General features: G+C 42.8%; 1 long non-coding RNA gene across 1 annotated transcript; it reads left to right on the top strand.

The window, feature by feature from the left end:
• Positions 1-4,936: 4,936 nt before the first annotated feature.
• LOC108449178 lies at positions 4,937-10,785 on the top strand. The gene is made up of 2 exons (XR_001865315.1): positions 4,937-6,465; positions 7,703-10,785. It is a non-coding gene; the product is annotated as an uncharacterized LOC108449178 (long non-coding RNA).
• Positions 10,786-22,241: the final 11,456 nt, after the last annotated feature.

The following is a 22,241-nucleotide window of genomic DNA, read 5'->3' as shown; positions in this document are numbered from 1 at the left end:
AGTGCCTGGCCTGAAAGCTACTCCAAAAGCCCAACTGCAATATTATTTCTCCAAGCTGCACCCTAACCTAATATTCTGCCCCCTAAAAAGATTAGAAAACCTCCTCTGTTTTAAACTGTTCTCCCCCAGTGCCCCCTTTCCAAAAGAACCTCCCTGCATTATTGTGCTCTCCGGCTGGGTGATCTCATTAACAGATGATGTCCTTAGGAAATGGTTTAGGTAGTATACTTGTGTGAAATTCTTATGCAAAACTCTGTAGGGCTGGCTGACCTGGTTCACCAGGCTGCTTCTGCTCCTGCACTGAAGGCAGAATGGAAAGGCTGTGTGTTTCCTTGCTGCTCCAGCAAAGTGTATTTTATTGCTCTGTGTTATCTACTTATTGTGCATGTATAAAGCTCTTTGGGTGACTAAGTTGTTTGAATAACACATTATATTTCTGGCAGTAACTCTCCCCTGCAGGGGGGATGTGTGTGAACACCTGCTCGTGGCTACCGGCGGGCTATGGCACATGGGGCACATTTGAGACACAGGAGGACAACCACCGTGCTGGCCAGGTGAAAATTTCTGCTGCATTGCTCTCTCCTGGCAGTTGTGGACTGCAAGAGGGATCCTGTGAGCTCAGGGGTGCATGGTGCCAAAGGCTGAGGGAGCACAGCCCCCGGTATCCAAGGGCTTTTGCAAACAGTGCTCAAAGCAGCATAAATTCCTCATCAAATGAAGCAAAATCCCAACTCCTCCCTGAACCATAGCCGCTGCTGGATCAGGACTCTTGTTAGGTTTGTAGCTTTTGGATTAGCGAGACCCTTTATTAACTGGGACCAAAAACCTTCTCTGAATGGCTAAATCCTGAATTACTGAGCCTTATTCTCCTGGTCTCCAGGAAAGGTCACTGGTGTAGGCCTCCTTGCATCTTCAGTGTAAAAATATGTCACTGTGGGTGGTCACTCTCTCAGCTACCGTGCACCAGCTTTGTGGAAGTCATGGCCTATTGACACTGAGGACATCTCTACCTTCCCTTTGTAGGAATCTGAATTTAAGCCATGAGGTATTTGTGTAGCCAGTTAAGGGTTTAACCAGTTACTTGCCCTGTAGAATGAATAAAATCCGAAATTACAAGTTTGCAGGGAGTAATTTGACTACTTTAACTTGAGAAAGAACTGTCAAGGTTAGGATGTCTATGCTGTACTACATTGCTGAATTTGTTAATAAGCACACATAACTTAATAGATCTAAACCCCAAACACTTTGATCATGATAATAGTGTTTCCTGATATACACAGCGTGATGATGGCTTGGGACTAAATTAAAACATTTCCAGTTGTTTCCAACTTAGTTAAATCAAAGTGTTTAATCCCACAGATATTTTGTAATTAATTTTGTAAGACAGCTAAACTTCCAGCAGTTTGTTTTGTGTTAGTGGACACAACACAATTCTTTTATACTTCGGCTAGGAAAGTAGATAAGCATCAACAAGCAGACATGAACAGTCATGAATTTAACATGGTAAAAAAAGTTAAGTTTCAGGTCACACTCTGCCCTATAAAATTTGTATCTTCACTGAATTGTGCAGGTAGCAGGTCTCTTTTTATTTATCCCATTATGAAACCATGTGTCACCACGTTTATTGATAAAAGCAAAATTTGGATTTTAAAAATGGCCACGTCTGCATTTTTCTGGCTTTGTTGACTGTTGGCAGGAGAAGACAATTCAGGGTGTGTGGAATAAAAGCCAACTTGGGGTGAACACCAGTGATTTAGATCAGCATTCTTCCCGCAGCTGTGTATCCCAGCCATGTACTCCATGCTGCTGCTTTAATGCACAGGGCACACAGGATTCTGTTCTGAATAACTTTATCCAGGAATCTCTGGCTGGAGCTAATGTGGCACACTGAAAGGAGCATAAATAAGGTAAAGGAGTAGTCTTCATGACCTTGTTTAGACAGTGTCAGAAGAGCCACAACATTTCACCGACGAGCTACTCCAACTCTATCACCAGGACCTGAAGCGCTTTCATTTTCTTGGGAAGAGTTGGTTGCATCCAGTTTTATGCCCAGGGGCTGTGCTGTGCAGCACAACCTGCTCTCCCTGGTGCAGTATATACCTCTTTTGGAACTTAAACAGGTGAAGAACCACTGAAGGTGCTCACAGAGTCCCAGGAGACTGGCGGGGAGTCGGCAGGTCACAAAGGGATTAAAAACTGCAGCAGGACAGCCCGCTGCCCACATTCCTACAGACACACACGCTGACACAGAGCTGGGAACAGCCTCTGACACAGCACACATATGCAAATCACTGGGGACACTGCTTAACTTCAGAGTTCAGGGAGAGGGTTGGTGTTGGGAACTCGGGGCTGAAGTGGCACGTTACTGGTCACATTAGTCACCCGTCTTGATTGAGGCAAAGGTCTGCAGGGATCGTGGGTGGATCAAGGGGAGGTGATGTGCAAACTGGAGGAGTTGCCACTTGTGCTTGCTGTGGTATCTGTTGCCTGTTCCTTCCAAATATGAGTTTCTTTACTGTTTTCCTCTTTGTCCTCTTCAGATGCACTTCTTCCTTCTTCATCTTGCTTCTTTTTTCCCTTTGAGGCACAATGTTCCTTCCCCCTCCTACCCTCCCTCTTTGTTAGTTGCCTTTCCTATTATTCTGCAAATAGACGCAAACACCGAGGGACTTCGAGCGGATTCAAACTGGTACCTCTGTCTAGCCACAGAACCAAGCTGAGTTTTGTGTATTCTCTTCCACTTTGTTCTGGTTTATTGTACCTCTTCCTTCTGCACTGCTTTAAATTGTTCTCTGAGGAATTCCAAGTCTTTATTTAATGATTTAGCAGAGCTTCTCTCTGAACTCACCGTAAATTTCACTGAGCATCTGTGAGTTTGAATTTTGTCTTGCTCTGAATTCTTTCACTTGCAGTGCATGGTTTTATAGCACTCTTAGATTCATTTAATCTTGTGTAACACATGAATGATCCCTCTCATTCTAAAGGCCACATGCTTGATTTGGTAATTACTATGGGTCTGTCTCTGACTAGTTTGGTTTTGTCTCTGTTTCTTGTCTGTTAATTATTTCATGAGATCTTGCTGTATCTTATCTCTCATCTCCAGTTCATACTGTTGTTTATTGTTCTAATTTTTAATCCTGAAGTTCGAATTCTGTAGAAGTAGTTTTGTCTTAATTTTTTTTTCTTTTAATGTCAAGACCATGTTTAGTTTATCAGGTTTGATCACTAAGAGGCCATCAGACACATTAGCCTTTCACACCAAGTCTGTGCTCTTCCAAGACCATCTCTCAGCTCTGGTAGCCTGGTGATTTTTTGTAAGTCAAAATGTCAAGGCAATGACCAGGTAGGTCTTAGACAAGCTTGTGAGAAAGCATAAACTTTACTGGCTTTAATTGTTCAAAAATCCTCTCTTCAAGCTCTCTCTCCTCTACAAAAATATAAAAAAAATCCCCCTCCTCCTCCCCCCAGCCTGTGGTTGCCTTCTGAATCATTTGACCTGGTTTTGTGGGTGCATGTGTGGAAATAAGTCAGGACGTTCCCTCTACAGCCATTTAGCAGGCCTACAGGCCTAAAAGACAGGGCCATCTCCAAGTGTCCTGAATTCCCTTCCGTGTCCCAGCCCCTGGCAAGAGAGAAAGCTAAACATTTCTGAAAAGTAGAGCTTGCTTTGGGATGTGCATGCAGCTGGAATTGTGGACTGCTTGCAAAGGGTTCTTCCTTCCCCTTCTTTTCCTTCCTTCCTTCTTTTCCTTCCTTCTTTTCCTTCCGTCTTTTCCTTCCTTCTTTTCCTCCCTTCTTTTCCTTCCTTCTTTTCCTTCCGAATTCCTTCCGAATTCCTTCCGAATTCCTTCCAACTTCCTTCCTTCCTTCCTTCCTTCCTTCCTTCCTTCCTTCCTTCCTTCCTTCCTTCCTTCCTTCCTTCCTTCCTTCCTTCCTTCCTTCCTTCCTTCCTTCCTTCCTTCCCCTTTCTTTCTCTTTCTTTCTTTCCTTCTTTCTCTCTTTCACTTTCTCTTTTTCTCTCTCTTGCTCCCTTTTTCTTTCACTCTTTCTCTTCCTCTCCTCTTCCTCTCTTTTTCTCTTTCTTTCTCTTTCTGTCTTTCTCTCTTTCTCTCCTCCTCTCTCTCCCCCCACTCCTTCCTTTTCAAATGAAACCCAAGACTCAAAAGTGCCCTTGTTATGTCAGAAGCCAGAGCTTTCAGAAGACCCCTACATATGGCCAGACAGACAATAAATTTGTTGAGTTGACAGCAGTGTAATGGTGGAAACACAGATGAGATTTTGTGCCTTAACACAGCCCTTGGAGCTAACCAAGGTTATTGGGATGGTGTAATGTTCCTGAGGAGCTCCTTCTGATCCCTGCCCCACCTCTCAGGAGATGCTTCCCGGAATTCTGGGTTATTCTGCTTTGTGCCTCTGCTGTGTGCGTCAAGATATGTGATATTCAGGGCAGTGAAATAGACTATCATTTCTAAGAAACTAAATGTCTGCTGTGGCAGAATGAGTTTTGAAGTCCCGAGCATGTAATTTTGTCTCGAGCAAAGTGATCTCTGAAATATACAAGGGTAGCACGATCTACATGACAACTAGGACTAAAAGACCTTATTTCTGAATTGGAAAAGCTTTTCATCCAGAGGCTGTGAGAGAGGATGAAGTTTGCAGTATGATGATTCAGGTGCGAGTGAAAAACTGGACCATCTCTAACAAAGGTCTTAATTTGAGATATGTTAAATCAACAAAATTAAGATTAGGAGAACATACAAATAATAGAAAATCTTGCCTGTCAAAACTTTTGAACAAACTGGCAGCCTTTCATTTTGCTGAGAATACTTCATGTAGTTTTCTGATATTTAGTGAAATGATTTGAATTTTAAAAATATTTCTTGATTCAAAACAAAATGTAGCTGCAGAGAAAATAGTTAACTTCTGTTGGTTTTTTCCCTCCTTTCTTCCCCCTCCTTGACTGAGGAGATAAACAAGGAAACCAAATTATATTTGTTTTAATTCCTTCTGATTTGAAAGGAAGTGAATATTGTTTCCAATTGATGAGAAATACTTTTTAGCATGAATCACTTAATTGAAAAAAATCAGTACATTAAAATATTCATATATTAGCATATTTTCAGATGCAGATTTTCCCACTGAACATCTTTCAACAGTCCTGCTCGGATTACAACTTTTCCAATGCCTTCATAATTTTGGGAAGTCTTGGGTGGACAGCTGCTCACACTGACCAATTCCAGAGTCAAAAATTCTGCAGTCAAGTCCGAGATGTCCAAGACTGTAACCTCCCATGACCCACCTGAAAAAAGATCTCATGCTGAGGGCTTGGCTGCTTGCTGGGTTGGGGTATAATTGATGAAGCACGAAACTGAATAACATGTAGAGGCAAAAACTCTTCATGGAAAACTCTTGACAAGGCAGCATTCAGGGCTATTAAGAGTGGTAATTATCTGAAATAAATTATCTGAGGCAACAGACAGGCACATAAGCAGAGAGGCAGAGGAAAAGAGGCCCTTCTGAGAAAAAGCCCTGATACCCGCCTCCCACAATTTTACCTCACTTCAGGTCAAGTGTGACACTTCCCTGCAGCAGCACCTCATGTCCTCAGAGAAAACAAGTCCTCAGCTTCTCAAGGTCACCGGTATTGTTTTGTGTTTTGCACAGGGAACTCGAATGGGAGTGTGGGGGGGGAGTGTGTTTGACTTGCGATGATCTCCTTAAGTAGTATCTCAGGGCTGCAGTGTGTTCTGTGGTCTACATCAGAATTTGGAAAGTCCTTCAAGGACTTTTCTGGTCATCTGGGAAGACTGTCAAGATGCAGTTTTCAAGGCTCTTGTCAGACCCAAGTTATGGCTGGTCTGAGTGTTTTTGCCTGTCTGCCCGAAGCAGTGCACTACCAAAATAGGTTTTATGTATCTCTTAGGTATTTGTCTCCAGAAATAGTTACCAAGGAAGTCTGAAATATCTCTTGCCATGGCTTTAGACCACGGTGGGAGTTCCTAAGGTAGGCAGGAAAGAAAATTTTTAGGGGGTTGGAATTCATCTTCTTCTTTTAATGTTTGCTTCAGTACCTTTGTTCACTTTTGAATGTGACTAAATTCTCAGAAGAAGGACAAAATCCCTACTTTCTCTGTGCTCCTCACTGCTTGTGGAAACTCCCCTAAGAGCATTTTCCCAAAGAAACAGTCTGGCAGCCTGTGAGAAGAGCACAAGCCCTGCTCCCCCCTCCTGCACTCTTACCTCACTTCAGGTCACGTGAGACACTTCCCTCCAGCAGCACATCATGTTCTAGGAGAAAACAAGTCCTCAGATTCTCAAGGTCACTGGTATTGTTTTGTGTCTTTGCACAGGGAGCTGGTTCCTGCAATCAGACTTCCTTGATGTCCTTCTCTCATGGAGGGAATCAAAGAACTCCATTCGTGAAAGGCTGACAAGCCCTGGCATACTTGGAGAGACCAAACAAAGGTTAGTGTGGGTGGATATCATGAGTCATTTCTATGACTAAGACTCTGGTATAAACTACCCCTTCCTGGTAATTTAAATTTATTAAGGTCATGGGCCATCTAATGAATCAGTGTGTCTAAATGAATCCAAGTGTGATGCTCATGATGTTAAACACACCAAAAAAAAAAAGAAAAAAATCAGGTGAAGGTAAAGATTTAGTTCTCTGTGATCTAATTCAGCGTGAGGCCTTTATTCCTGCATGTGCTATCAAAATGTGGTTAGCTGGTAGTGCTGACGTGGTGCTTCTGTTTCCTGCTATTTCCTGTTATTGATGCTGGACTTGGACAGTCAGCACTTACTAGAAGCCACTAAAATGCCTTCTATGGTCTTTGAAAGGACTTTTCTGGCCAGAGTCAGAACGGAGGAGATCCCTCCATTTTTGTGGTTCAGGAGAGCATGGACTTTCTAACCCCAAACTTCTCGAGCTATTTCTGTTCTTATTAGCAGAATTTTAATTAACAGCAGGGAATTTAGAAAGAGTCTTGACTCCGAATGCCATGAGTTAGTTGTGGGCAATGAAAGTGGTGTCTGCATGCACAAGAAAGCTTCACACATGAAACACCAGCAAATATCAACCACTGCTGCAGAGGACACAGCTTTCATCAAGGGGACTGCAGATCCTGGATCCTTAGTAGTAGACAACTGTGGTCCTTAAGAGTTGATGACATCAGTTGGTAACTGATGGAGCAAGGACAGGGGACACAAATTATGTCCTGCCAGACCCTTTTCTGTGTTGTTGCCAAAGTCACAGCTCATTCCTGACCTCTGCCAGCCCTCCTAAAATGACAGCTGTGGGTTCACTCCCACCCTGTGTGGTTGCATCCAGGCTTTCAAGCACATTTTCCCCTTGGTTGCCTGCCTCACTCTCCCTTGCTGACAACCAGAAGATGATGCAACGTGTTCTTTGCTCATGTGTGGCCACCAAATGAAGTCAACAGGTCATTTATGGAGGTGGCTGCCTCTGAATGGCAGCAGAGCCTACAGAAGCAGCCCATAACCTTCCAGTTATCAAGCAGGAGTGGTGGGGCTGGCCTTTGGGGAGTCACCTGAGAGCCCTTAAGCAGAAGATGAAAAACATCTTGTTCTGAGTGTCTGGCATCCAGGAGAGGAAATGAACTTGGGTTTATGACATGGGTAGCAAAACAACAGGAGGTCAGATTACGGAAATGCCTTTTAAGTGATGTTTGTTCTCTTGCAGTTTTCAAAGCAGCTGATGGATATTTCAGTAGGAAGGACTCAGTCAACAGACTTGGCAGAGGACCCCATCGTTTCTCACCTACCTCTCACCAATAGTGAGGAATAAGTGTTGGGTGTCAGGCTGTAGACTTCACTTTTAAAAAGCAGGAAGTCTTGACTGCTCTCCAGGATCCAGCTGCAGGCTCCAGACCTGTTGATATTTTCAGATACATGGGAACTATGAATTCTTTGTGGAAAAGAGCTCCATGTAAAGGACTTGAAATAAAAATCCCCCATGTAAACAGTAATGTGCTACCTAACAACCCTGTCTCTTGTGATCATGACAACGTTTTCTTTCTTTGCCTGTGTGAGGAACATATGGGTTCGCATTTATGCAGGTATGCTTTGATTAATGCCTTTATTGTTAGTCCATAGAATGCAGCCTTCGTTTAAATTTCCATTTCATTTGGTACAATTTTGCTCATTGTGTACATTATTGGGCAGAATATCCTTGTTGGTTCATTTACAATGGTAAGTGCTCTTCTCTCCAGGGTCACCACCAATGCTTTTACATTCTGATGGGTTCAGTCTTGCTGCTGGCACAGATCACTGTGACTTCATGTCCAAAAATGTATGCCCTGTTAGGCACACTGAAAAGATGTTTCATTACTGCTGTGGAATAGAGCACACTCAACTTATCTCTTATTGAAACAAAAAGGTGGGTCTGAAGTGAGTTTCTCCCCCCTTTTTCCTATCAGCAGCTCTCTCTTTCTGTGTGTGAATGTGTGTGTGTGTGAGCATATACACTCATATCAGCTTCTTAGGAACTGTACACTGCTTTCAGTGTGTAAAACTACTGCTTTCCACAGAGATTTGCAGCTTACAGATGAGAAACTGAGGAACAAAAAAGCTGGCAACTAGATTTTTTCCATTTTGAGGCATAAATTCTGGATGGGAACTGGGATGAGGTATCTGAATGAGATACTCAGAGAGCTGTTGAAAAGGAGTTTTTATAGGATCTCTTGAACCAGGCACATCAAACAGTGAAGGAGCAGGGGTTGGATCAAGCAGTCCTGTTTGGTGGTACCCCATTGTTGAGGTGATGTGTACTATATTTGTATCCACCAGACTGCAAGACAGGGCAGGGCTAATTCCACCTGGGGATCCAGCCTGAAATGGCTTTTCCACAGTTTCTGGTTCTTAACATTTTCTTATAACATCCTGAAAACTCTTCTTAGACTTCAGGTGCCCAAAATATTCAGGCTTCTAAATTAGCTGCTTATTGTTGCCTATCCCGACATGGGGACATCCCATTGAGCGGGGCTGGATGTCCATTAGCCACCCAAATGCTCACCAGAGCTTGCAGGCTGAGGCTGGGTGCTGGCTGGATGTCACACATGGTGACTTAAAACGGTGCTTGCCCAGGGAATTTGGCTCTTTGATCCGCGTTTGATAATTGGATCATTCCTAAACTTGAAACTTGTTCCTGGGGGAGAAACACACATGCAGAGTGAAAGGACAGGATTTGTGCCACCCTTTTCCATCCAGAAATCTAACCTGTATTTGTGGAAGAAATTGTGTTGACCTTAGCCAAGTGAGGAAACACAAACCTAGGAAAGATGCCCCAAAGTAACCAGTTGTGCTTTCACCCTGATGACATGGTGTGGGGCAGTCCAAATCACACCCTCAGCAGTGAGTGAACGTCTCCTTGGTGGCAGGCTGGCTTCACAGATAAGACAGTGCAGTGACAGGACTGCCAGGTATTATTTTAAAGGAACCTCAGTTAATGAGCACCTATTACAACAACTCTGACAGAACTTAGGCTTCAGGCTGGCTGCAGAGCAAACTGAAAGCAGCTAGAAGAGAAACAAAAATACTGTGGGGTAACATCAATATGTTGACCACAGGGTCCCTCCAGTGCAAAATATTCTGGGACACTAATAAAAATAAATTAATCCTTCCAGCCAACTTAAATATCCCCTGACATAAAGAATTTAGATTCACTATTTTTAAACACTGAAGAAGAAAAAAAATTATCACTTGTGCAATGTTGTTACAAGATTTCTCCCATAGCCCTTAACTCAGGCATATTTCATAGTGTGTATTAATACATAAGCAATCACACAGAGCAGTTTTTATTTAATAAGAAAACAGGAATATAAAATTATAATATGTACAGAATAAGACAGGACTGAACTTTTTCTGGGCCACTGGATGTTAAAACCTTCCATCTCCATGGGGGTTTGCCAGAATTCCTCCATGCTTCAGCAGCAGACAATGAACTAGATTGTGACTCCATGGAGCTGAATTCCTCCAAGCAAATAGCTGGGATGGATAACATGCCATGCCCCAGCTTCTGGTGCAGTACTTGCTAACTCAGAATTTTCTAGCCTGTAGAGAAGGCCTCCATGACAGGGAAGGATGGGATGGCTGGAAGGGCAAGGCTAGGGAGCAGCTCATCTGTAGTTTTGGGGATCTCACTGGTCAGCACCTCTGCAGAAGGTCAGCAGTATCTCCTGCTGTCCTGGTGAAATGGGGCAAAAATCTGAGATGAGACTGTCATAGCTGAGGCTGCCTCTGCAAAGAATGGGAGATCTTCTCAGCATCTGGTGAAAGCCATGCTTGCCTGCTGAAGGCATTTTCAAGAGATAAAAGGAGCAAACTGACCAGCTGGACACATCATATAATCTGTTGGCTGTCATGTGAATACGACTTGTGCTGAGGAAACAGACTCGAGGAGAAAGAAGGAACTGAGGCACTGAAAAACTGACCTCAGACCACTGGCAAGGTGGCCACATGTAGAGCACTGGCCGTGTACAAGGCCACCTGTCTTCTTCCTGCTGTGCCACAAAGTGCATGGATGTTAGAAGTCATGCGTGATTTTATTTGGTGGGGACCCAGAACTTGTCAGCAAAACTGAGGACCGATCACAGGCCTGTGTTCAACATCTTCCTGAGAAAACTGCTCAAAATATATGACTACATTTTCTTTTGTGAGGTCTTTTTCAGCATAGCCACAGTGTTTTACAATAATTCTCAGGGAGTGAAAAGCTTACTTGCTTTCAAGAAATCCTTCAGAATAGCAATAAAAGTGATGAAAATTCTCCTTATGGCTGGTGTCTGACTCTGTACTAATTTGAAAAAAGTCTGCATGTCCAAAGATTAGTCAGACACCCAATCAGACTCTGACATCCATGTCAGGGACAGCTGCTGCTTTGTGTTTCAGCTATGCGAGTCATCCCATGGAGAAGTGGCACAGACGTTGCCTGTGCTGCTGGTACCTGGTAGAGACACACTTTGGGAAGGTTTCGTCTTTCTGTGGCCACAATTTATGACAGCATCTTAAATGGATTGAAGTAATGCAGCAAAAAAACCATTCTGTCAGCAACCAAACCTGATGTTTCTCCCAGAATCTAGCATTCTGGGTGCTCTGCCTCTCAGAGTGGAGATCCAAAAATCCAGCTGCTGCATGGGACTGGACCTCCTCTAAGGCCTGGTTCTACATCCCTGCATGTATTGAGCTGCATATTTAACTGCTGGGTCTCACAGGCTGGACCCTGCAATTGCTGTTTTTGGGAACAATGCTACTGAGCAGACCTGTTGTCTGAAGCATTTTACTGTACTCAGAAGGAGCTGAGTTTGGGGTGACTTCTGAGGGGCTTGGACAGCCCCCTCCTCTTGCTCCTTCAAGTCATGGGATGGTGGCTTTGGGGCTGTGTTGGGGTGGCAAACCAGCTGCTGCATCCAGCTCTCCAGCTGCAGCTCAGCCCATGGCCCCCTGGAAACACCTGGGGCAGGACATGCACCTGGAGAGCTCAAAGAGCCCAGCTCCATCTGTCTTAATGGATAGTTTGGGTTTCCAGAGGGGTGCTGGCCTTCAGATGTGAGTCATGCTCCTGTTTTCTCAAAACAGTGGGGTGAAAAGCTTCGCTGAAGGACTGGGTTCCCCTGTTTCCAGCAGAGGAATACTCAAGTCTGAAACTTCTGCTGTGAGCTCCCGTTTTGCTCTGGTGTAAAGCAGGAGGAGGCCACCAGAAGTGCAAGAGTTGGGACTGAAAAAACCTGACTTTTTTTGTGGCATACATACCCTCCACCGATCTCCTTTAATACCTTCGGCTGAGTCTGTGAGCTGGGCTTCAGGCAGAAACCTGTGCTCAGGCAGAATCCTGTGCTCAGGCAGCCGCTGTTGAGGCTGGGCTCTGAAGGCTGGCAGTCCCCAAAAAAGCCACACAAACCACAGAGGCAAGCCGGTGATGGCTGGAGACCAAGGAAGGCTGCCAGGTGACTGCTCAGTGCAGCAGGAGGCTCAGCCCACTGCCTTAGGGCTGATCCGGTCCCGCTGGAATGAACGCAAGCTTGCCCATTGATTTAGTGAGGGCTGGGCGGGGGAAGAGCCTCGGAAAAAGGAGGCGTTAATTAGGACAGGGATGTGTGAGAGAGGCTGCAGATTTCGGTGCGGGGAGGGGACAGCGACTCCTACAAAGCACTAGGCAAGTAAACATGGGGAATAACAGAGAGGCCAAACCTCGGTGTCAGAGCAGCCCCATCCCGCAGGAGACACGGGGAGCTTGGGTCTCCGTGGAGATGAAAAGTTGTGCATAGGTAACAGGGAGTGGGTTCTGAAGGGCCCCACCACGGTCAGCAGGCAGAGCTGCAGGCAGGGGTGGGCTACACTTCTCTGCTGCCTTTTGCCTCCTTGCTGCTGTTGAACCCAGAAGAACAGGCTCAGGACTGGGGACACGAGCAGCTGATCTGCTCCAGCCCTGCGTACATCAGCTTCCAGGAACGCTTTGCTGCTTTCTGTCTGCTGCTGGTGCCAGGACAAACCACTGGGAATGACTTTCATCGTGGTGGACTCTCCTTATTCTGAGTCTTGGTGTTTCCTCTGGCTGTGGGCCATCTTTGATCCTAGTAAGTGCACAGGGCACAGGAGATGAAGCTGTGGACAAATCAGAGGTTTTCCAATGTAAAAATGGCATACTATCATATTTTCTCAGGTTTTATTTATGTATTTTGCAATGCACCTCCTGGGTTCGTGGTGTTATGCTAATTCCTGCAGCTACAGAAAGATATTTGAAGTTGAGAGTTCCACCTGACCATTGACTTCAGTGGGTGTTGCCAATTCCCAAGATATGTTATCATAATCCAGACCTCTGCTTCACCAGCTCAGGCTCCCTAGAAGGCTGGAGTATTCCTGCAAGTGCTGCACTCAGGGCAGATTGAATGGAGAGGATCACTGAGCTTCAAAACTCACATGGCCATTTATTTGAAAATGTGGTGTTTCTCAGCTCATCAGCTTCACTTTTCTGAAGTACCAAATAACAGAAGGAAGGTTTATCAGTGAGAAATCCAAGATTAGGCAAAATTTCATTCAATTAGCATCAATCTCAGTGTGAAAAACCTCCTGAAACATGTGAAATGGAGCTAATATAATGTTAAAATCCCCCCACTGAACACATAAAGTAAATGAACTTTTCAGTGTATCTTGGAACGAGGTTCACCATTAATATTTATGTCATTAAATGGATGGGTATTTTCCTGGCAACATTTTGATCTCACTGCCTCCTAGGATATTAGAGAGTTTGGCTCAAGCTCATGGTCAGATTTTAGCCAGTTCTTGCTTTCATGGCTGGAGCATGATTTTATAGATCTCTGTTGAGAAAGAGAGCTTCATGATAGCCTCCAGGCATCAGAAAAGCTCCTTAATTGCTCTCCACAGAATCTGCTGACCAGAGAGAGTTCTTGTTATCTTTAAGCAGTTCTGTTTGTGTTGAAGAATCAAAATCACTCACAAAGAAAACAAAACCATCTCCTTTCTCCCCATCCCCATGATGTTTCCAATTATCCTAGACTGCTGTCACTCTCATTGACTAGTAGGTCATCCAAAAGCTAGGACATATTATGGAAACAGCCTGTTAGCCCCTTCCCTGGAGTGTCTCAGAGAATTTAGACTCCACTCATGAGGACTGAAAAGTAGACCATGATAAGGGCTGGCTGTACACATAGCAGGGAAATGCTGCTCCTGCCACTCCTGAGGAGGCCATTCCTCTGGCCACAGCAAACTGGCAGCAGACCAGGATCAGGACAAGGAGCTATCTCCACAGAGAGCAGAGAGACTGGTGATTTTCCATGTGTGCTTCACAGGAGAGCACGGTTCCTGCTTCAAAGTGTGCAGGAAGAGCAGCAAATTCCTTCTGGATGAGGGCTGAGAGCTGTGACTTGCAGGAGGCACCCCATGTCTGTATCTCCTAAAGTATCAGAAATCAGCTGGAGATCAGAGATAAAGTGTTTGAACCCAACATTCATTGAAGTTTCTGTGGCTGTACCAAACCAAAGGAAAAAAAAACAAAAGCATGCTCTGGGGCTTTCCCCAGCAGAACACAGCGAGGAGCAAGTGGTTTGTCACAGATTAGAATCAGAGCTCTCCCTCTAACCATAAGCCTTCACCACATCCTCTTATTTGCCACTGTTTGGCTGCACGCTGACAAGCACTGAAAGGAAACAGTGGAAAGGGACATGGTTATGCCACACCTGGCGAGTGTCTGCAGGGGCAGAAACCTCTACAAATGTCACACAGACTTATAAATGCCTCTGAATGCACCATCATCCTGCTTGTGCTCATGTCTGGAAGGTCATGTGGCTCCTTCCAGCACACACTACTTTGTGTGTTTAAATGACATGCCATTGTAAATAAAATGCTAAAAATATAAATATAATAAAATGAGTGCCTGTAAAAATGCAGAAGTCTTTCAGAACAAGCAAATTACCCCAACTTGTAATTTCATTGAAAACACTGTAAAAATAGCCATACCTTTCATATCCCAAGGAGGAAAAGGTGATGGAGATTTATGCTTTTCCTTGAACACACAGATTTATAACAGTGTGTAATGTACATTCATTTCATCCATATTTATAACTGCATTGATGCAGAGTCTGGTATCCATTACTTTAATCTATGTAACTTGATCATCAGAAACTTAAACGATAATTTTTAACACATATCACCAAGAATTTCAGTTTGATTCAAAAAAGAAGAGTATATTAAAATCCCAGCTGCAATTGGTTATTAAAACTGAACTTTTTTGTTAAAATACATCTGTTTGTTCACATAGACTCTGTTCCACTCTGCCTTGTGCTGGGTATTTTACTTCAGGTTAATCCTACAACAACTCACTGCAAAATACCTTGAGGGTTGAAGAAAAAAAAAAACAACCACAGTTAAGGATCATATTTGGAAGAACTCCTGTAAATAAATCTTTTACATCTTGGCAAAGTGAAATCAGGAATTGAAGAGTCAGTGACAGCAGTAGCCTCTAGTCACTTAGAGTGAAGTGGAAAAAATAATTCCAGGCCAAGATCAAAGGCTTCAATTGACAGACAGCAGAAATTAAACCCAGATACCATTTCATAAACATGGAGCGATTGACGTTCACCACATGGTTATTGTCCAGCAATGGAAAATAAAACATCTGTACTCCTCAAGACACTGAATGGATGACCCAGAACTGAAATTACTCGGTTACCTGGTGCTGAGAAGGTGTTCTATTGTTTTCTTTCCCCACTTTTATTTCATTCTTTCAGCACCATTAAAGGGTGGAATACCTGGATTGTTAGAAAATGGCACATTAGAATGAACATACGCTCCTTTTCTGACAGGAAATGACCTTCTTTTTCCTCATCTTTGGTCCCATATTTTACTATTCATACTGCAGGCAAACATCAATAATTCCACAAATTTCAATGGGCTTAGTGTGAATATAGCAAGTAATGCAATCTTACATGAAATTAATGGGAAGTGGATGCTGCCTGTGATGTTGGAGGAGCAATGTTTAAGTATATGCACTTCATGCTTTCTAAGGAAGTAAATTACATTCCTCGGAATAATTTTTTACATCTTCTTATCTTCTTTTTTTTTTCCTCTGCCTTCCTCATTGTTTTTCTCATTTCAGAACCATCAATCTGTACAAATATAAACAATGGAAATGAGGAGACCATATGGGAGCTTGCTGTTGAAACCTTTGCATTACGGGGACCAGCAAGGTGATGTTTTTCAGTGAAAGCCACAAATTATGAAAATGATCACTGAAAAGGAGAAATCATTTGCCATTTAGACTGAACTTTTTAACTGAGAACATTGATTAATTTTGTATTACTATTCTTAGCCCTTACTCCATTGAGGAGATCTCCCTTGAATAATGTCTACAAAATTTGTCTGAACTGTTGGCTGTTAAATTATTTTCCTTAGGTAGGAAATTGTAGGAGAAATACAAAGAACTTAGAATTTGTGACACATAGACTTCCAAAAAACAGGAGTGCCCTGTGGCAAAATAGTGTCTTTGTCTGAATAATTCTATTGCTTTCTTTACAATAACCTCTATATTAAACTGTGGTACATGTGGAAATATCTTATTAAACCAGGAGCACACGTGAAAGCTTTTCAGAGTTTGTTGCTGTAAAAGAAAGATCTTGTCCACCACAACCAGAGCTAAGAAGTGTGTTCCACAGCCACGTTAGGCCTATTGTATGAGGGCTAAACTCAATCTGAGGCCCTGAAGAGGCACTGAAAATTAGAAGATAGAAAAAAAATCGGACCTCCTCTATTCAAACTTCAAAGTGTTTCCTCCACAGTTCATGAAATGTCATCGCTGGCTGGATTCAGAGGTAGAGATGCTCAAAATAAGGTTTTGCAAAAGTAATTTGTTCTGTTTCAGATTTCTCTTCAGCTGCAATGCAGTTGCCCTCCTTGACTGCAAATACAGAATAAAATATCAGCAAGGAAGAAAAAGACATGTCTCGTCACTTTGAGAAATGTGGGAGGTATGCTGGGCCTCTAAAAAGCTCTCATTTTCTGTTTGATTTGGACAACTTCCAAGAAATTCAGCTACTCACCAGAAACCTATCTAAAGCTCAAACTCAACAATATTTAGAGAACATCTCAAAACCACAGTGGCACCCATGAGTTCCCCCCACTGGAAAGACCACGAAAACAGTCTCTTTTCCAGAGACAGACAAATCTCTTCAACAACAACAGTGAAAAATCCAGGTAAATAAATGCCATGCTATTTTTCTTTATTTTTTTCTTTTTACTATATCTTCCACTTGCTAGCAGCCCAGCTTCCAGAGAGCACCAAATGTTTTCTCTCTCAAGCTACCTTCTGTTGTATCCTATGGTATTGTGGCAGCCCACACAAACTAGATGTAGCAGAGGAACAAATAAATCACTTGCACATTTCGCTACCTACAGAGACTTCATCTCAGGTGTTGTTCTAGCAGTGGGCAGAGGTCCACAGTTTCATTATGCTGTGAGGCAGTTCAGCCCTCCTGAGCCAGCACCTTTGAAGACTTGTTACCATAACAGCTGAATTTCTCCCTGTTGAGCAACTCCCACCACCGAAAACATGCAAAGTGACAGCACTGCACCTCCACTGTGCTGTCTGCTCAAGAGGCTGATCCTTGTATTGTCTGCACCTACATGGTGAAGTTAAGATACAGCTGCTGGGCTTTTTTAAAGACATCCACATTTTTCTGCTGGTGAGACGAGCAGCGATTTTCTGTCAGTCATCGTGTTTCCTACAGCTGCCACCACACCACTTGAAAACAGACCCCAGGTGACCTGAATCCCGGATCCCCTCAGCCCAGGCAATATGTGAGTTGCCATATGTCGCTGTGGGTAATAGCTGACGCTGAACAGGTGTATGTCATCACAGCAGACCATCTGGAGGGCAGAAGATATTAAAAAAAAAAAAAAAAAGAAGAGTAAAAAATAAAGGTACATTTCCAACGTACAAATCTTTTGGGTGGCTTTTTCGAGCAAACCTGGGCATGTAATGTCTGCCTTTTTTGTTTTCTTTCAATGACATTACTTGAAATGAAAGAAGCCATGACACATGTTTTACTCAGCCTGATTCTGCTTTTGTCTAGCAGTGGTCCACCTTGAAACTTGATTAATAACCATTCCAAAGAACCCACAAACATTGCGTTAGGGTTCATTGCTTTAGACTCTTTCCATTAAGCTCAGCAGTGGAGAGCAGGGTGCCACAAAACTGTTGTACATAAAGCAGGAGTTGACCAGGCAGTAGCCAAGCTGAGGAGACTTCCTGAAACATCACCCAACAACTCCCATTTAAGTTTGGTTAGTGGGAAGGGGCTGAGAAAGCTGTTGAAAATATTCTGGTCATCCCACTTGCCTCTGTGAGCTGAGCCAAAGCAATGGCATCTGTTCTCTGACAAGAAGTTTGGAATTTTCAATGGTTCTTCAGTGTCACATCGGGAAAAATTATGCTCAAAATTACATAAGAGTTGTATGGTTCGGTTTGGTTGGTATCGTTTTGGTTTGTATTGGGTTTTCAGGCCTTTTTTTCCCCCCTATAGACAGAAATCTAACATCAAAGAGGTGGGGGCACTTCATAGAACATTCCTTTTTTACAAGATTTCTGAAGTAAAAATAAGTCCTTTCTCAGTTTGGCAAATGATGTAAAAGGAAAATTGGTAGTGACAGGCTTTGATTTGACGACACAAACCTAAACATGGAATCTGTAGGACGCACCACTGCCAGTATTTCAGGGTTCTGTGACATAAACCTGCAGCACCTCCAAAGCCTTGGACGTTCAGGTTTAGCATCCTGGATGAGGCTGTGCTATAAAACTTGAATGTATCCAGAAACTTCCCAGATACTATTTTTTATCCAAGATTAATTTAGACTCTATGCATAGCAGCATTATAGTTTCTTAAAAAATAAATCATTTGTACAAATAAAAGCTGGGTGGCACTATTTATGTATAGTTTCAAACTTCAGGATAACTGACACATTTTTTACCACCTTAGAGTAATTTAGTTGTGAGTTACAGGGTTTTAACTGTCTAGGGATTTTTTTTTTGCAAGGGGGGAGGTGGTTTGGTATTGTTTGGGGTTTTTTTTTTAACATATAACCCCAACAAAAGCCATTAATTCCCTTACGTGCTTGTTTCAGTCTCATTTGAATGTCTGTTTTGCAGCAGTTTGCAATGTCAATGAATTTTATGTTCTAATTATTAAACCTGTGTTAATTCTTGATCCAAAGATTGCAAGAGTCAGTGGAAACCAGTCAATTTTCTTTCAGAAATTTCGTTGCCCTTTAAGAGTTTTAGAAATCAATATAATTTTCTAAGTTAATAGTTCATATTCATAAATTATAATAATGTGCAATATTTAAGGTAGTCTTTTGTTTTAAACAAAGGAGAACATAATACCTCTGAATCTCATAATCAAGTGATTTCACTCATTTTCTTATTACCATGGTTTCCAGATGAACGAGATATACAAAGTGTGGCTCCAGATCTTACGAGCAAAAGAATGAATTCCTGGTGTAACTCCACTGAATTTAACAGAGTTTACATTAGGGAGTAATTTTGCCCAGCAGGATTAGGCAAGTCATTTACATAAAATTGGTACTGTACATCATGTGTCGAGTTGATGAATTTGCTGAGAGATTGACTTTATAACAGTGGGCTTGTATCACATGTTATAATTATTTGTATCATCCTTGGCTTCTTATTGTGATGTACATTACACATCCCAAAGGAGCCGGATAAAGGACATGCAATTCGACGACATGCTGCTGAAACACACAGCAGCTGGAGAAACAACACATAGACTTTCCTCTTTGGAGACTGCAAATATATCCAGAAGTATTAATTTTACAAGGGAGGAAATTAGGTGAGTGAGTGGCTTGACTGAAAAGCACACAGTCTCTTGTCCTCTTGGTTTGTGTTGCTTGACATTTTTTAATGTAATTTAAATTAATTGGATATCTGACAATAGCACAGGGCATCCTGAACTCTAGGTCAAGTAATGCTTTCATGTTTCTCAGAACCTTAAATAAAATTAAGTTTACTTTTACAAGGGACTGTTTTAGATGATTTTATCACAGATCTACAGATCCATGTGTTTGTCCTAAAATGCTAAAAGAACCAGAAGAAACTGAAATGTGAAATTAGTACTTGCTGAAGGAGAAAATACTTGTAGAAAAGAGCAGTTACCATCACTCCACCCACAGAAGAGTCTCAGAAGACAGTGGATGGCATGTAGAGGAAACCAGCCTGGATAAATGTGCAGCTGAGAAAAACAGGTCCCACTGTCTGGAAGAGCAAATCTGCCAGTTTGACTTTCCTGCATTTCTAAATTGGTCTTTACACAGCATTAGGAGGAGATTGATGAGAAAAATCTGGAAGGTGGGAAAGGAATGCAAGGAAGGAAGGAACGAAAGAAGGAAGGTAATCTGAAGGAATAGACAGGAGGACCTGAGCCTGACTCACATCAAATAACCAAGGAGGTACAGGGGGTCTCTAACCATCATCCACTTGAATACCCAAGTTCACGGAGAAGTTTCCAGCTTTTTTTCTTCCCACTGACTTCCAAAACAGTGTGGTTCAAGCCATTTCTTTGTCCAGAAACTCGCACCATCAGTTCGCATGCACAGCTCTGGGATCAAAGGGATCAAATTTCGTTATAAACCTCCAGGGTCATTTGGCTTTGAACTCCAAGGAGACAACTCATGAGCTGAGCAGGTGCCTCAGGTGCTTCAGGAAAGATTTGTTATTGTACCTACAAGGAAAGACTTCCCTACCAGGGAGAATCCTGTCTTGGGTGTCCCCAGGGAGTTACCTTTTGCCTTTTCCCATATGCCTGCTGTTTTGACATATGATCTTCTGTCAAAGCATTCCCATGCTAGACTTTGCACCCACTTAGGATGTTACCTTTGCTGATTTGACTGTTCCAACTCAAAATAACTAAATATATATGCACATATATAGGTGACACAGCCTATGCTTCATCCAGTCTGTTTCCAGAGTAACCTTCTAAAGCGTAGGACAAGGGAGTGCTGAGCTACTGATGAAAGATGCTGATTTCTCAACCTCAAGACTACAATTATAGCAACAAATCCAACCAAGAATAATCAATTTCATTCCCACTACAACCTATTCCTTGTAGTAGCACTTCAGAGTTTGTAATAGGTGATCTGGATGCTCCATTTCTGTGTGAAGCATGCTTCCCATACAATGCTTTGTAGCTATTCAGGGCAAGCAGGCATTGATGCACTGTGCCACTGAATACTTCCAAAAATAGACTGTAGATACTGCAAAGTAACTGCTTTCTTTTGAAAAACGCTGTGACCTCCACGTGATCACAACACGTCCAAAGCAAAATGAATCTGGGCATTTTGCTGTAAAAACTGCAGGCAGCACTTATGGGAGGGTAGCTGGATAATTCAAATCAGTGTTTTTAGGCTCTGACTTCTTTCATTGTCTCTAAATCTAGAAGAAAACAACAGCTACCTGAAGACAAGTGAGCTTTTTTCATATCTGCATGTGTGATGCTGCCTCGTAGCTAATCAATATATGGAAGCAGCTTCAGATGTACTGCAAAATAAATGGGCTTCTGTTGGAAGAATAATGGTAGATGAGCTCAATAAATCTTCAGCAATCTGGATGTCCATATGTGAAGGCAAAAGAAACATTTAAATGGAACAAAAACAAACACAAAAAAGGGAGCAATATCAAACAGGGTAACGTGAAGTCACGTGGAGGCTGTTGCATGGCCAGTTTTACATTTTATTTCACCTGTAAAGATTTTTTTCTAAAAAAGGTGTATGTTCCCCATCTTGAACACCCTCCAGATACTGCTGAGGTTAACAAGGGCCACATGGGCATGTACAATGGTAGAGGCACCTATTTGTCAGCCACTGAATATTCAAGGATTAGGCATCTTAATGGCAAAAAGACAGGCCCATATTACTTAAACATCACCAGCACTGATAGCTTTGGAAAAGTTTTACTGACAGATGTGAATGCAGAGAACAGCCTTTGACTCAATGACTCTTTGTCACTGTTTGACTCATGAGAGGCCCCATCCCTCATTCTCAGGTTAGCTGGGGCTGTAGGAATGAAGTTTTCTCTCAGGAGTCTCCTTTGGGTTGTGACAGAAGCAAGCTCCAAGAAGACTCAAATGCAGAAATGCCTTTTTCTGATAACCTGGCTGCACAGCGGGCAAGCATCTGAGTCTTGGGCAGACATCTCAGATTAGGGAGGGATGATGGGTATGACACACACTGGAACAGCTTTGGAACCTGTGGTGGTGACTGCAGATGATGTGACGTTGCAATTCTTCAGAAATCCGTAAGGAGACACTCAAAGTTGAACTGCATTGGGATGGATTCGCAGCACTGAGCATTTTGCAGAGTAGAACAGCTGCTGGTATCCAGCATCCATCATGTTTATGGTAACATTTAATTGTGTGGTAAGATGCATGAAATAATATATCTTAAAAGCAAGGTCATCCCTTTCCACTTTCTCCATCTTAGTGCTGAGCCTTTGAGACCTTTGGCAATATATCTAATTTCCTTTTGTTGCATAATCAAGCTATGGAAATAATGAGATCAATCTTTGAAACCAGGTAGGGAAGAAGAGTCTAGCAAAGAGTCAGAACCACAGGATCACAGGGTGGTTGGATTTGAAGGATCTGTGGACACTGTTCAGCCAACCCCCTCCTCAAAGCAGGGCTGAGCAGAGAAGGTGTCTTAGGACT

The sequence above is a fragment of the Corvus brachyrhynchos genome, unplaced genomic scaffold (genome assembly GCF_000691975.1).
Source record: "Corvus brachyrhynchos isolate BGI_N302 unplaced genomic scaffold, ASM69197v1 scaffold449, whole genome shotgun sequence".
Taxonomy (NCBI): Eukaryota; Metazoa; Chordata; class Aves; order Passeriformes; family Corvidae; genus Corvus; species Corvus brachyrhynchos.
This window is presented reverse-complemented; position numbering and strand designations above follow the sequence as displayed.